This window comes from Pipistrellus hanaki (assembly GCF_964339955.1).
Source record: "Pipistrellus hanaki genome assembly, chromosome: 4".
NCBI lineage: Eukaryota > Metazoa > Chordata > Mammalia > Chiroptera > Vespertilionidae > Pipistrellus > Pipistrellus hanaki.
Genome location: NC_140506.1, coordinates 46,031,175 through 46,043,984, shown reverse-complemented (window position 1 = coordinate 46,043,984; position 12,810 = coordinate 46,031,175).

Below are 12,810 nucleotides of genomic sequence, written 5' to 3'. Positions count from 1 at the left end.
TGCCTCTATCTTCTCTGGATGCCCTCCCTTCCTGTCTGCCTAATTAAGCTAGCCAGCTACGCTTATCAACATTATATTTAAAAAACCCCAGTAGAACAGATCATTGTATACAGAATAAATTTCAATGTACACTTTTAATTTAAAAACAACTCAGAAAACCCTCTAACAATCAAATAATATTATCATTGAATTACGTTTAAAAGAATTGGCACAATCTGATTATCTTTCTTTTAGTTGTTTTATTTTTTTACCCATTGCTACTCCACCTTCTTCTTTTTTTTTTTTTAATATATTTTATTGATTTTGTACAGAGAGGAAGGGAGAGAGAAAGAGAGTTAGAAACATCGATGAGAGAGAGTCATCGATCAGCTGCCTCTTGCACACCCCCTATTGGGGATATGCCCACAACCAAGGTACATGCCCTTGACCGGAATCGAACCCGGGTCCCTTCAGTCCCCAAGCCCACGCTCTATCCATTGAGCCAAACTGGTCTCGGCTGCTTCTCCACCTTCTGTGGACATAAACGTAATGAGTCTTCATTTCTAGATTGAGGAACTAGTGATTGTTAGTTTTTGACATTCCTAGAAAAGTATTTATTTAAAAAAATAAAGATGATTGCTTTTAAATACCTAAATTTTACATTAAAATTGCTTGGCCTTTGATCTCAAAATATATAAATTTTTTTGCATTTTTTTGGTACTTGATAATGCATATTATAAAAAAAATAGTTATGAAAGGGAGGGTGGCCCTGGAGTTTTATGAGTCACGAATGAACATGCAGAGGGCAGTTCACTGATGGAGAGGTTCGCCAAGGAAGGTTTTTGCTTTGATAAATGCAGATGATGATTAAGTGTGTGACATTGCTCCCATTTGCTCAGTGCTGAATCAATCAGTGCCCCAAGTCAGCCTGATGCAATGGTCCACTCTAGATGTGGTCTTCTGAATAAGACAGGGTGTTAAAATGAGGTCATGACCACTTTCCCTGGTATTTTTTTGCTTGGCCACATTCCAGCTTCACTAATTAAAGTCCGTCTTTCTAAGGCCCCTTTACAGTTCTAATTGAGTATGTTATTTCTTGTGAGTTGTATGGAATTGTTACTCACTGTCATAAGCAGTAGCTGCATTTCATCATAGGGATCAAAGGAGGGGAAACATGAACATAACTTTCTAAGTTATGTGAGCTCTTTAGAATAAAGTACCAAAAAGGAAAATGATAGTGTTCTTAAAATGTAAAGTTTTGCTATTGTCATTTTTAAACGAATGTTTGGAGATTGAGAACTTGTTTCCTGGTAAACTTGAGTAAAATTAACTATGTTGTAGATATCTGTAGTTCTTTCCTTCCTATGTTGTGTCACAGTTCATAATACACATATACCAAAAAATACCTTTCTATGATAGATTCCTATTTTCTGCTATTCTTAACAGTATTGCTGTGCACATTCATGTATATATTTCTTGGTGCAAATATTCAAACATTTTTTTGAATATGTATCTAGGGATAGAATTACTGAGTCTGATTATGTTCAAATTTACAAGGCAACAAATTATCTTCCAATTTACACTTCTACCAGCCATATTTAAAATACTGTTTTTGTCCACATTATCTCTAATAATGTCAGTCATTGACTTCTTAATATCTGCCAAAAGAGAGTGAAAAATGCTATTTAATTTTGGTGACATTTTATTATTATTTGATAACACTTATCTGTTGTTGTTTTTCACTAGAAAATGTAATCTTTATAAAGTTTGATACTTTTCTTCTTTATTGTTTTATTCCCTCAACCTGTGATAGTCTCTGTGCATAGAAATGCTAAATTGATTATTTTTAAGTAAATTAATATGTATAACTGATTATAAAATCGATCTTTGTTATATTTATATATAGAGGCCCAATGCACGAAATTTGGGCAAGGGACTCAGTCCTTGCAGGCCCAGGAAAACTGCCTCATCCCCAGCTTCATTGTTCAGCTGTTCGGTCTAATTAGCATATTACCCTTTTATTATTATAGATGAGAAAATAAGACATGTAATTAGGGCATATAGGAAATTTCTAAAAATTAGTATTTACGATAAAAAAAATAATCCCAGCCAATCTATTAAACTTTATGAATAGAAAAACTGAAATCTTTTAAATAAAAAAAAAACAACACTGAATGACAGCTAAGATTTAAGAGGACATATCGCCACTAATGGAATCTCAAAGATATCTACAAAACACACGCATGTTATATCAATAAAGAAGGTGTCATTTCATGTTTGATTCTTTAAAGACCTAGAATAGTTGCCGTTCATTAAACTGAGCTATTTTAATATCCACTTACATAATTATTTAAAGGCATATGAAAGTGTATAGTACTCATTTATTATTATAGCCACAAGTTTATGTTGAAAACAGTTTATCAGAAATTTTACAAAATAATTTTTCAGTTGCTAACCTATACGCTTTGATTCAGTTAATATAGAATAAAATGTGACTAAATCAATTTTAGTGAAATTGAATGTAGATTTGTTATGGTGATAATTCTCAACTTGTGGTTTAAGTAATTGTAAGGTTCGTAGAAACTTTGAGATGGCTCATAAGGTCCCTTTTCTATCTATAAATATAGGAGAAGACAAATTTTCTAATATACTTTGAAGTAAAATACTGCAACAGGTTGAATGCTGAAGCAAATAGAAGAATTTAATTGTTCGTCTTATATAAGCAAGAAATTAAAAATATTCACAAAAATATAATGGAATGCCATTCTTCTCATTGTAACTTGTTTTGACAAATGTAATTATTTTTACACAAATGCATTTTGTTAATCTTTAATGATTTTATCATTTTAAAATAAAAATTTTTAGTTTTAATTTCTAATACAGCAAACATCGATAGATATACCCTAACTCCATAGACAGCAAACTACAGCTCATGAGCCACATGCGGCTCTTTTGCCTCTTGAGTGTGGCTCTTCCACAAAATACCATGGCCTGGGCGAATCTATTTTGAAGAAGTGGCATTAGAAGTTTAAGGTAAAAAAATTTGGCTCTCAAAAGAAATATCAATCTTTGTACTGTTGATATTTGGTTTTGTTGACTAATGAGCTTGCTGACCATTGCCTTAACAAAAACTCTGCAAGTGTCAATATTTGTGGCCTGGTATTCTTGGGAAACACATATCCTATATAATAAAAGGGTAATATGCAAATAGACTAAATGCAGAAAAACCAAACAACCAATCCAAGCATAATATGCTAATGATATACTAAGGCATCTCAAACACCCGCTATGATGTGTACTGACCACCAGGGGGCAGATGCTCTGACATGTAGGTTAGCTTGCTGCTGGGGTCCAGTAGATTGGCACTGAGCTAGACATGCCAGACATGCCCTAGAGTTCTCCTGTTTCCCTCTCCAGCCCCGACTGTGTGCCAGTGGGGTTCCTAGACCTGGCCTGCATCCTCTTGCAACCTGGGATCTCTCAGGGGGGTTGTTGGAGAGCCAGTTTTGGCCTGATCCCACAGGTCAGGCCAAGGGATCCCACTGGTGCATGAATTCATGCACCAGGCCTTTAGTTTAATATATAATTGCAGACACATAATATTGTTCTTATCATTAGTGTAAGTCAATGATATAATATTCATCAAACATTTTGGAGATATTAATGTGTATCAGGTACAGTGGCATGTGCTAATCTGTTGAGATACAAGGATGAAAATTGGTGCTATCATCCTTTCCCTTGTAGAGTATAATTGGCCTAAGCTATTACAAAGTAGTATAAGAACTGTGGCTTCACATAAAAAGAGTTTTATCTTGTCAGTATTGTAATTTAAATTACAACTAGAATACTAGCACGATGGAAAAACTTAATTACCAAATGAAATGTCTGAATATACATTTTAAGCAACACAATGTTTCACTCATTACACAGACACATCAATATTACAAAATTTAAATCAGATACATTAATTTGCTTTAAACAATCATTTAAATTTATGCTTTAAAACAACTAGAAGCAGAGGTTCATAATTACATTAGAAACCACTTCAGAAGATAGTAGGTGAACAAATAATATGCAAAATGCCCATTTATTTAGCATTTTAATGAATGCATTTTTCTCTAGTGAGATATAGGATCAAATATATTAATATGAGCTTATGATTTAGTGTTAGTATTTTTAATTGATAATAGCCTAGTTCCTTAAAAATAGACTAAAAAAAGTGATGACATTACGCCCTATTCTACTTACTACTAATGAGTGAGAATATACTTTTTTTGGACAGAAATTTTCTGAAAGAAATGTGTGGTATTTCTAAGTTATTTCTCAAGCTATCAAACAAAGCTCTAAATTGGAGAAGGAAATCAAGTCACATATGATAAAAAGACATATACTGGTTTAAAATATATCCCCTTATTTTCTTTCTTTGATTAATAATTAAAATCTACAGACTTCATAAACCAGAACACACGTTTCTCATCATATCTTCGTCATATTTCTATACTGCAGCAGGTTCCTAAGGACACAGTCTACAGTGCAGTGCATGTTTGCTATAGACTGATGGAGTTTTAGAAACCTGAGGTGAAACCAGAGGAGGCTGTAATACTCACTTCATTACCCTGTGGCTGTCTTGGATTTTACATGCTGTTTTATATATTGATCTGGTGCATTTTTACCCTATTGATATAGGCTGTTATATCAAATGCCTCTCCTCATTCTGCTAAGCTATCCTCCTAGGTATTTTTAACTAGATGTAAAGGTAGTTGAGATCCATTGTCTGATTATGATTATCATTTCTTTTATGACTGACATCCTTCACTCGGTTAGAGGGTAAAACCACAGGACCACCATTAATGCCTCTTAAATCATCTCTACACCAAACAGGAAAAACCTGCTCTCAGCATTATGTTTGGAATGTTCAAGTGTGGTTTTTATGCATCTGAAACTATACTGGCAGGTTTGTGCTTTTTTATGATGCACTTGGCTTTCTGTCTTCTTCTTGTTCACTGTGGTGATCGGCGTGTTCGATGGTGCTCACCCGCTTCTGTCTGGGCCAGTGTCTGAGCCAAGTACCATGAGCACCTATGGGGTGAACTTGGCAGCTGTGAGCCCCAAATGCTTAGCTCCAGTTGTAATTTTCCAGCAATAGCATCTGGGTGTTTGGTTGGCCTTTTATTTGGCTTATGTTGTCTGTCATGGTGGCGGTAGAAAGTCTGTGAACTTGGCACAAGATTTGTCTCCTAGTCTGTAGGCCTATATTGTTAATATAAAATGTCATTTCCCATTTATTCATATTTGGTGTTATACAGTTATCCTCAGCAATACATCTGGATAGGAACTGGAGTGAAATTCTCTAAAAGTTATGTACGTGTTATGAGTTAGCCTTTTCCTGTCTTTCCCTTCTAACCATCCTGCCCAATCACATGCTATATATTTCCTATTTCTATCCCGCGGTTGTGTGTTCACTCTGGTCCCCATTCCATTGTGAATCAGAAAGTGTAATAAAATGATTCGGTGGCTGGCACATGTGTGCAGGAGCCATTTCCCTGTGATTGGACCCTTAGGGCTCTAGGCTTCTTTCCATTTCAAGTTCTAATTTTAGATCCTGATTATCAAAATACAATTCATACCTTATATGCCATATTCATTGTTTGAATAAAAGAACATGATTATTAAAGTTTAAAAAGGGTTGGTTTTAATGAGGATATTAACACTGCATAGATATCTGTCTTTAATACAGTACTTCAGCAAATATCAAATACCTTTTCATTTTATTTTTCTTCAAAATAAGATCATATCATTTGAAAAAAATTGTATGCTATTCTTTTTATGTTTCTTTTCTGGATTTCATATCAAGGAATTTTTTTTAAGTTTCCTTTTTATTAAGAATTTATAAGATTATGGTTAATTGGGTAATATGATTTTTTTCTATATACAAATTTACATAGTTTTTTTGTATTTTTAAATCAATAAAATAAACAATGAAACACAAAATAATAATCACCATTAGAAGACAGGGCAAATTTATTAAAATTGTATACTAAAACAGCCATTATTAGTTTATAAAAACTGGATTTTTTTCTATAATTTATGAAAGAACAAAAAATAATGTAGACACACAGTTATCCTTGATATGAAAATGTAATTCCCTATATGCTAAGGTGTATGATATCTTTCCCACTGACAGGTGCTTACAGTCCTGTTCATTAACTTTATCACTAACATAAACTTTTAATATACATATGATCACAATATAGGACTTCTAAGGCAGCTTAAAGTGACTGTAACCTGTAATTACTGTTCTTGTACTTGATTATAATAATCTGATTGCAATTATTCAGTGATTTTAATACAAGCCTCAAGCAACATAACAATAATTCAAGCTCAGTGATTGGGAACATGTTTCTGTTTAGCTGTGCAATGATGTTTTAATCCATTGTGATTCAAAGATCTGAACTATAGTTCTGTTTGGGTAATTAAAGCACATTTACATTGTTAAGTAAACAACCTTATTTTGAAGCAGATTAATTAATGCAAAAATTCCACATTGGTCAAAATAGATCATTATCATGCAATCTTTAACAAAAGGTAATAAAAAGATTCTTATGGTTGTCTAACTTGATCTCTGTGATCCTGTATCTAAAAATCTCAAATAGAGCTGGGACCGGTTTGGCTCAATGGATAGAGCGTCGGCTTGGGGACTGAAGGGTCCCGGGTTCGATTCCGGTCAAGGGCATGTACGTTGGTTGCGGGCACATCCCCAGTAGGGGGTGTGCAAGAGGCAGCTGATCGATGACTCTCTCTCATCGATGTTTCTAACTCTCTATCTCTCTCCCTTCCTCTCTCTACAAAATCAATAAAATATATTTAAAAAAATAAATAAAATAAAATAAAAAATAAAAATCTCAAATAGAGATGAAGGAGAAGAGGTGGGGCCATCGAAAGGATATAACAGTTGCAGCACATTAATAATACCCTAAACACTTCTATTGAATTATGGCACCTAAAAGACTTAAAAGTCAAATGAAAAGGTATAATTTATTCTGAAAAGAAGTTTTTAGAAAAACCAAAAGTCTAGAAAATGTTTAGTAAAGGAATTATTTCAGTTTGTGGGAAGCAAGAGTAAGTGGAAAAGACAGAAACACAGCTTTGCCAAATATTTCAAGAAAGCTCCTTTACAAAAAAACCCAAATATTTGAAGAGAAAAATATGTATGGCATACCAGATCTGTAACAATAGGCTTACTTCTTATTTTGGTATTTGTCTCCTTTTCTTTTTTTAAATTAAAATTAAGCAGTAAACCTTGACTCTAAGTATAGGACGCCAAATAATGCTCCCAGACACTTAAACTTCATCTAGTGGTAAAGTAATAGTTCAAAACGAGAGATATACAGTGTTATAAGAGAGGGATAATAGTTTTAAGATACCATCTTGAACTACAATGTAAGAATTACTGGACTGCCTGAAGGGGTAGAAGAGGCAGACCCAATAGACTTCCTTGAAAAATGGATCCCTAAGGCTCTTCCACTCAATCTAACAAGCGACCCAATTTTCTTCTAGAGGTGCTTAAGAATTCCAGGAAACAAAGGAGCAAAGAGACAAAGAATAATCTTGATTTTTTTTTTAAAGTTCCCCAATTGGAGAAATAAAGAATGAATTATCTCGATGTGTGCCAAATGTGGTGCACTGGAAAACAACAACAAAAAAGCACAAAGTACTTTCCCTACTGACACGAGGCTCACATTCAGGCAAAAGACCAAGAAAATATCTTTCATGCTGGCTATTAAAAAGCTGTGTTATAACCAGGTAAATTAGGTAAAATATGTATCTTTAGATTAAATATAGCATAAGATCAGGTCAATAGACAACCAATCTGTTCAAGAGTAAATTGTCAAGCAAAACGTAGGAATCAAGGGAGCATTTCAAAACAACTGCCCATGATCAACTTGGAGTGATTTTTCACACTGTGGGAAGGATTTGGCAGATGATCACCAGATGCAGTTGGCAGTGTTTCTGAACCACATTCCCAAGAGAATTTACTTTTTCCCCCTCATACTGTTGAAGAATGTGCTCTACCATCCTTTATATTTTGGTCTCAGTGACAAACCATCTATCTTTTTGCTAAAACAAGTAGGGACTTACGGAATTGTATTTTACCAGTAAATTATTTTTCTGGTTATACCTCGCCTCATTTTGAAAGGTAAGGGGTGTTCACAGCAAAACACAATTTTTATTTTGTAAACTATTTTCTTTAGCTATAGCTGGGAGGAGGGGGAACCTCATAGTTTGAGAATGTCAAAAAGCTTTTTAAAAATTATTACCTTGGCATAATAAATATAAATCTCTCTAACCATGTGGACACTTGCTTTCTTCCCCAATATACAACATGAAGATTTCTAATATTCATATGTTAAGAGTCTACAAGCTGGATAGAAAATTTCAGGGAATGCAGGCATCCTACCTTTGAATTATATTTACAACCTAAAAACAAAATGGAAGAAAACTTATTTATAATCAATTTTTAGAGGATACATGAGCAGTATAGAAATAATGAAGAAAAAGGCAAAATTATTTTATACTTTGACATGTAACTCTTAAAAGTCATATATTAGTCATTTTTATTATTTAAAAATCCAACACAAAATAATTGTTTCTAGGTTTAAGAATAAGAAAGTAATGACATATTAATAGCTATGATTATGCAGTTGCAGTTCATGCTCCCAAAATTATTGCCTCTAGGACTAAGGCTGCCCCTTAGCTACTAAAAGAACCTAAGGAAGAATAGAAATGTGCCCCATGGTAAATTTTAGAATCATGCAAGTCAGAAAGTAACTGCTGATACTCTCCACTATCCTAGGGGCTTTACGTATCTCTAGAATGAGCCTTTAAACAGATTTAGGTAAATATTTGTATGTTTATCTAACTTTCTGGACTATCAAGTCCACAGTTCTAATTCTGCCTGGAAATTAAAATTGATTATGTAAAATTAACTTTAGGGAACTGGTGGCAATGTTGGGATTATATTCTTGGAAAGCCATAACCTTATATTTACAGTTGATCAATATACAACTAATTAGAAAATGGCAACACACCTAATCTCAGCATATAGTGTTTTAACTTGCTTATAGGAGCATATGCCATATAAGCACAGGATTTTGTTTCAGAAGGAAACTAGGTATCAAATAACAAAATACATTTAAAGTTGAGGTGATTTGGTTTTTTAAAATGTAGTAATATCTAAGGTCACATATTTGTCTAATGGCAAAACCAAGAACATACAGGTTTTCTGGCTTCCTGATAAGATATTTTCCAATGCTAATTAATATTTCAAGATTAAATTATTCTAAAATGTGTATTTCATTTTGCACTGAGAGCAAATAAAAATTATAGGAAAGAATCAAAGAAAAAGTTTCTAAATTTGTTTTTCTAAAGATAACAAACATATGAAACACATACGTTTAATATGTATTTAATATGTAATTTAGTCCTCTAAGTTTATTACAATTTATTCATTATAAAATTAAAGGCCACACAAATTGTGTAATTTTTTTATCTTTATGTAGTCTTCCTTGCTAGATATCAGAAGGCAAAAAGTCCACAATATTATAACGACACCCTAACTAATCTGTGAGAATCAAAATGTATTAATGGGAAAACCCATCATATAATTTTATTTCAAGGCTATTATCTTAAGACATTCTTGTGAAGACCAAATTTATAACCTAAAAAAGGAAATAAAGATGGTAAGACCAGTCTGCTACTATTGTTTTAATCTACTTACCAGCTGTGAGTACTTTAAATATATAAATCTCATCCAAGCCTTTTTCCCCCCCATCCCACTGTAATAGACTGTTTTGTGTTGTTTTTTTCATCCGAAGTGGTTTCAATTTCTAATAGTGCATCAAAGTCAATAAAAGAAACGGATATACTGCACCTACTTTTAAATTTCTAGATATTTTTTCCCCCAAATCATTAACCAAGGTGAGCATCTTACCACTATTTCCACAATTGTGTTTGCCTAATGATACTTGGTTAATAACCAGCAAAAGAATGCTTCTATCATAATAATGAATTATTGGTCCAGACTGCATATCAGAGTGTAGAGAACCACATTTTCATTGACCACAGCCACCACAAATTCACATTTTGACTTCCTTTCTTTTTCTGCATGAGCAGTAGTTTATTATAGACCCATGTTAGTATCTTCTCAGCAGTGAAAGATAAAAAACTTGGTCTTATTCTATGTGTAGTAATTTTAATGATGGTAGCACAATGTATGTTTTTAAGGCTGTTTTAAGCAACTTAGGATAGTTGTTTTGATAGGCAAAAAAATCTCAGAAAAAAAGGTTACTGGACTGAGAATCAAAATATCTAAATTATACCCCCCAATTAAAGTTCTAGAGAAGTCACTTACCTTTGGTATGGCAAGCTGTGTTGTTTAATTTTTTCCCATACATTACTGTAAAATGAACACAAATGTATCTCAAATAGTTTAAGTGATAAAATCTATTTAATTTTTTTAATAAATTTTCAAATTGTGTCCAAGGTATTAATTATACTAAATTTTCAGAAGTATTTTATAAAATAGAAACAAAAAACAAAAATGTGCTTATACATAAATAAATACACTATGACAAAATTAGATATTTAATTTAAATGTAAAAATTATATCTATCTGCTATTGATATTTGATAACAATAAAAGTGGAGTAATGTAAAATATATGTCCAAAATTATTTAAGACACTAGAAGCCCAGTGCATGAATTCATGCACTAGTGGGATCCCTCGGCCTGGCCAGTGGGGATCGGGACAAAACCAGCTCTCCAACATCCCCTGAGGGGTCCTGGATTGTGAGAAGCACAGGCCATGCTGAGTGCACGATCTGGTGCACGATCAGGGCTGGGGAGGGACTGTGGGAGAGCTCCATGGCATGTTTAGTACATCTCACTCAGTCCCAATCAGCAGGACCCCAGCAGCAAGTTAACCTACCAGTTGGAGTGTCTGCCCCCTGGTGGTCAGTATGTGTCATAGCTACTGGTCGAAGGATCAAAAGGTTGCATATATATATATATATATATATATATATATATATATATATAACTTAAAACATTGGGCATTTAAAACATTGACTATAATAACTCAGATATTAAATAGAAATAATTTTAAAATATACAAATTACTAAATATCCTACCTAGAAGTATTGATATTTGTTCCATGATGAATACTCCAGATGTTAATATTTGTATTTCTTGTCTAATTTAGCAGTAGAACACGTCTGTTGCCAATATAATAATTTATTTTACTTCTAAATTTGTTGTTTCTTGAAACACCACTCATAATATTTGTTTAAGTATACAATACACATAAATATATTAATGCTTATTTTATTTTAAAGAACGACTCATTCTAAGCAGGCCACAGAGCCAGGAACAAATACTTATTAACATGACAATAACCACAAACACTATTAACTGATTAGATCATGTAGGCTCCTTCTGGCCTATGTGATCTCATCCTGGTTCCAGGAAATAGCCACCTTAACATTTGACCCTGCATGTCAAGGTATCTTGCTTTTAACTTGATGTTAGTGGATTCCTTCAGACCAATAATGTCTCTGTACTGATTTTTAAGATCTAATTTTTACAGGATTAAAATACATTTCCTAATTTTCCCAGTTTCTCAACTGATAATTCTTCAAGATTCACAATTTGGAAAAATACACACATTTTTCAAGAAACACCAGAAAGAAAATTCTCTTATAAGAACAGTATTCTGGCTTATTACAGTACAGACACATTCATTATAACCCCTATTTCAATATTTGAGTGAAGAGTGCACATGTCATCAGGGTTTCAAACTTGCATACCCCACGGAGCAAGGGGAAATGGTACTGATAGGATTTCTGTACTTAGGAATGAAAAGTAAGGCCAATCACCAGTAGAAAGTTACCCGTAGGTATTAATTCCAAAAAGTAACAGCTGCCCAATGACTAACTGGCATATTATTTGGAGATAGAGTAAATTGTTTATGAAAAAGTCCCTGGCAGTCAATAAGATGAGGAGGCAAATGGGTCAATAGTGACAGGCTCTGCAAACCAAAGGTACATCCAACAAATAAGGTAGTGATTCTAGCAGTTTACAACAGAAAACATGATTTATTTTATTTTCCACCTAATCATTTAACCATGAAGTCAAAGTAATGCTTTATTTTCTAAAAGACAACATGCACTGTAAATAATAAAATTAGTACCTAGAAGCATAAGTCAAGAGGAATGCAAATTCTCTTCATTTCTGTGACTATTCCCTACAGGGGTGGGAGTATGTGTATGTGACTAGAAGGATAAAGTTTTACTAAAGTTTCCTTGGCTTTGTATTTACTTAGAAAAAAATGTTATTAAATACCTATTTGAAGCTATCATTTTGCTTAAAGTAAATGATACTTATTGTTATTACTAAACTGCAAGAACATCAAGCAAACAAAAAATAATGTATAAAGATAGATTGTCAAAATGAGAAAAATAAAAATTATCTAAAATTAGAAAATTATCTAAACCTTATTTTTCGTTCAATATATGACAGTGAAAATATTCCATTTAGGTGCTCTTTTTATTTCAGAACCAAAAATAATGATAACACACAAACTTTCTGCTGAGGGAAATATAGAGCTAAGTTTGAATAAGCATCCATGCTCTCAAAACTCTTTGATTCATGTGACTGACACTAAATATTTCAGAAGTGATCCAAGGATTAACACTGTCACTAGACATATTTTTCTCAAGGAATTCTTCAAGTGTTTGGTGAGGACTGAATTTCGTTACCTTAGCATGTGTTCTT